Source organism: Oratosquilla oratoria, chromosome 36 (genome assembly GCF_046742065.1).
Source record: "Oratosquilla oratoria isolate Oo_2021 chromosome 36, ASM4674206v1, whole genome shotgun sequence".
Taxonomy (NCBI): Eukaryota; Metazoa; Arthropoda; class Malacostraca; order Stomatopoda; family Squillidae; genus Oratosquilla; species Oratosquilla oratoria.
The window spans coordinates 3,412,782-3,417,781 of record NC_134812.1 but is presented as its reverse complement, the minus strand read 5'-3'; positions in this window follow the sequence as shown (position 1 = coordinate 3,417,781).

Sequence of the window (5,000 nt, the reverse complement as noted above, 5' to 3'; positions counted from 1 at the left end):
TTGCGAAAGGGTGAGGCGAGAGATACACGCGCGTGCACACACACACACACACACACACACACACACACACACACACACGCACGCGCGCACGACTCGGTGGCGCACACACACACACACACACACACACACACACACACACACACACACACACACACACTACTCGGTGGCGCGGTTGGTAGAGTCCCAAACTGTCAGTACGGCGTTGCCGGCGGTACCTGGTTCGAATCCTGCCCAGGGCTGAAATTATTTCAGTATCGCTGCGATTCAATTCGTTACTCCAACTCTCGTGGGCGGGGAGTTGGGTGTGTGTGTGCGTGTAAGGTCATAGCATTACCCATAGATCGGTCATACGAGCTCTGAGCTCTCTTTCGGGAGGGAAATAGCTGTCGATCACGAGTCCAACACGTGATCCAAAGACCAGGGTGAATCACACACACACACACACACACACACACACACACACACACACACACACACACACACACACACACACACACACACACACACACACAAACAGACACTTCTACTAGTTCCACAATTTAAGGGCTATATTTAGAAATGGGGGGGAAAGGGGGGAGGTAGTGAAAGAGGGAGGAAGAGAAAGAGAGAGATAGAGAGAGAGAGAGAGGAGGGGAGGAGGAAAGGAGGGAGAAAGGGGGGAAGAGAGAGAGAGGAAGGAAGAGAGGGAGAGAGGGAGACAGAGATAGAGAGAGATAGAGGGCGAGAAAGAGAGGGAGAGGGGGAGCTGAAAAGAGGCCAAACGCGCAAGAAATTTACTTTTGTGTTGGTATGGAATTCGACCCCCAAGTTCAAAGTTCGCGCCTTCGCGAATCACTTCTTTGATCGCGAAATAGTTTCGGACCCTGAACACGACACGCTTGTGGTCGTCACGTGGAGGTTCTACCATTGGTCCACGACGTCTGCCTCCCCCCTCCCCCCCACCGTCCTTATGTATGACGTCACACTTACGTCATCAAAAGAAAGTCTGTCACAATTTTAGTCTCCATGACGCGCACTAGATCAAGTGGAGAACATTTTTGTTATTAACCTGTCCTACCCGATCTGTTCTTCGTCAATATGCACAGCAGGTGTTTTATTATATTAAAAGAGAACGAACAATAGTACGAGTGAGGAAAAAATAGATATTTTTGATTTTTGTGTACCAAAGGAAAAAAATATGTTTTTGGATCTGTGTTCAGGAAATTTTGGGAAATGGTGTAGGTCACTACTCCAAGTTTTAGATTTTTGCTCAAGCAAGTGGTCTCTCTCTTTCTCTCTCTCTCTCTCTCTCTCTCTCTCTCTCTCTCTCTCTCTCTCTCTCTCTCTCCATTATCTTTTCGGATTGCTTCCGTGTGTTGATTCTTCTAAATATCGATAGATAGCATCGCTCAATGAATTCTTTGACCTTGTTATCTTATGTAGGAACCCCATTGTACATTGGTATCCGGCAACAGCCCTGTGATTGGCCCACAAATCGCTGAAGGAAGAGATAATGAGTTATCGTCCCGGCAACATAAAACGCTGCATTCGGTGCCTTCTGTGTAGCGATTGCATCTGTGGCTAGTCCTAGTGTTTGTATTGTTTTAAAGCTGAATGGTGGCCTGAAGGCATTGTGGTCTTCGCTATTTGTCGTGGGAAGGGATTCCTCTGTAGGGTTGGTGTCTTGGGAAGTTTGGTAAAGTAGGAAAGTTTGGTCATCAGTCTTAAGGTCCATTTACACGGTCAAACAGTTTGTCAAACCCGGTTTGTCAAACTCTGTCAAACAAGTGTTTGAAGTGACGTTTGACCGTGTGAATGGGGCATTTGGTTGTCAAACATGTTTGTCAAACGTGTTTGACAACCAGGTACCCCATTCATACGGTCAAACATACTTCAAACATTTGTTTGACAAGCTGGGTTTGACAAACCGTTTGTCCGTGTAAACGCCCCTTTAGAGTGTTTATTTTGTCATCTGAATATGTACAGCAAACCCTCAGTATAACGGACGATATGGGGACGGGGGTCTGTCTATATATCCGAATATCCGTTAGAACCGAGGATCCCTCGCTATAACGGATGAAAGTCCGGTATAGCGAGGGTTTGTCCGTATTATCCGATATCCGGTATATCGAGGTCCGTTATATAGAGGGTTTACTGTATGTGTGGTCTTCTAAGGATGCAGTGCGGGAGTCTGGTGATAGTTTTTGATAGATGTTTGAATAGTATCAGTGATGGGCAGAATCTAACCTAACCTAACCTAACCTAACTTAACATGTGCGACCAGTGTTTATACAAAATCGAACTCCATAAGTGAGAGTATTGGTAGGACGGGGGATGCAATAGAATATGTATAGTGAGCTTAATTACCTCTACAGGTTGGTAATATGGTTACATGCTTCGCAAAACATTTAACACGCTCATACTTTAAAAAAAAAAATTATATTTCTTTATCAAAGGGCCCAGTGTTTGTTCATGGATTATTATTAGAAAACATATACATATAGTCCACCTAGATTTCGCCAAAAGATCCAAGGTTTATTGGTATTATTGGACATCATTATTAAGTGTATTCGCCCTATAATGTAACATTTTTTTTAATAACTTCAGATATTGCTTTTTATGTCATCGACTCCAATCTAGCGAGGCTAATTGCAACTGCATCATCAATATCTGATTTCCTTGTAAATATTTAAACCTTCCAGTACCGAGACATTATTTTTATATTTGTTATGGGAAACTGCAGTTGATTTAGTTCGGTTAAGGGGCCCTTTATATCAGGTCATCCCCTTTAATCAACCTAATCAATTAATCAATCAATGGGAAGCATACTTCACGAAGTGTTTTGTTTGCTATGGGAAACTGCAGTTGATTTAGTTTGGTTAAGGGGCCATTTATATCTGGTCATCCCCTTTAATCAACCTAATCAGTTAATCAACCGATCAGTCAATCAATCAATGGGAATCATACTTCAAAAAGTATGTTGTTTGTTCCACGTACCTTGCGTAGCACAGTTGAATAGCGTTTGGTACATCAAAACACGGTTGTTTAATCTGACCCACAACGTGAACAGACAACAAAAGCAAAATGTGATTACCGGCAGGATGTTGTGATTCTCTTAGCGAACCGAAAACCAGGCCACGAGGCCATGAGGCCTAGACCTGTGAGTTGCTTAGTCGGCATTCTGCTTAAGGTAGAGGAAGCCTCTAACAAGCCTGAAACTGATCTTTTGTGCTCAATGCTGTAGGTCGCTTAACCAGCTGCAAGTAATGCTTGGGGAATCACAACACAATTTGAAAATACGATATAATCCCCTAATCCATTTTGTTTCTTTACTCTATCACGGTGTTATTGATTGCAGTATATAGACTGAAGAAATTTAGAGTAATATGAATGTATACAAACAATTAAGTTTGTATACAAATAATTATTTGTTTACAACCTTTTAATGATAGGTAAAATTATGTGATTATTATAGATTTCTTCACAAGAATAAAAAATGCGTGGTAATAGGTAAAAAGGAATATTATTTTCATAAGGTGTATTTTCAGAGCGATAAAATTATGTGATTATTATAGATTTCTTCACAAGAATAAAAATGCGGGGTAATAGGTAAAAAAGAATATTATTTTCATAAGGTGTATTGTCAGAGCGATATACTGTTTAGAACTTAAGGGTGTCTTTAGTGTAGCCTGCTGCGTAAGGTCAGGTCTTTTCAAATATACCTTACAAATAGACCATAACGAGTTGGTATGCAGAAAAAAAAGTGAAAAAGGAAATAAAAACGTAAATATAAAAGAGAAATAATGATGATAATAATGAATTGAGAAATATAGCAACATAATTCTTGGGTGATTATCAAAGTGAATCTTTAAAATTGGAACTCTACTACAGTTCATTGCCTTTGAGGGAATTTTGCTCCTTTTGTTGACTGCTTTAACAGTATGACGAACACACACATACACACGCGCGTGCACACACACACACACACACACACACACACACACACACACACACACACACACACAAAGTGAGAGGCTTTCATAGGATTTCAGGTATGTTGGTTACGCCACCTTTGGGTTTGTGTCCCACTTCAGGAAATAATCCCTGCCCCTGCTTTTACGGAGACTAATGATGGCACAGACATCTCCACGTCATTTGAACACAAGAATGTGTGTGATGTCTGTATATGCATGTACTTGTATGTATGTGTATAAGTACATATGTATGTATGTACATTGTACAGTATATATGTATGTACGTATGTGTGTATTATGTCTGAATGTATATAAGTATGTATGCATGTGTATAGATGTATTTGTATATGTATATTTGTGTGTGTGTGTGTGTGTGTGTGTGTGTGTGTGTGTGTGTGTGTGTGTGTGTGAGTGTGTGTATATGTATGTGTGTCTGTACCGAAACTCTTCATCCCCAATAGCCTCTGGGCAGAGAGTGGGTGGGTGACAAGTGGGTGGGTGGAAGGAAGGAGGTGGGAGTAGTTTACTTAGTTTCCTGCTAAAACGAAACCGTACCTTTGCGTTTAGGTTCCACCTTGGGCAGAATTAGAAACTTGACCTTAACACTCGAAACAAAAATAACCTCGACTATGTCCCCCCGACCCAGCTGCTGCAGTTTTTGGACTCTTGGGTCGCGTGGCTCAGGAGACCATTGCGGGCGGACCTCCATTCTTTCTTTTGTCCACATCCCACACACACACGCTCAGTTCTGCGAGCCTCCATTGTTCAGTCTCGCAACTGCTGTTGCTGTTTCTGCTCCTGGTGAGGTATTGGAGCCTTGCGACTTGAAAGAGGGTTTGGATTGAAGTGATTTGATGGAGATGGGCTTCTGGGTTAAAACACACGTGACCACGGTTCCTCATCAGTTGAATAAAACCAACTGGCGTCAGATACAAGGAAGGTTCTAGAGTGCAGCACGGAAAGAAATGGGTTAAGCAGGTATGTAACAGAATATATAATGTGAGCTTAATAGCATAATTCAATAAGGATTACATTTCCTTTTCTTGT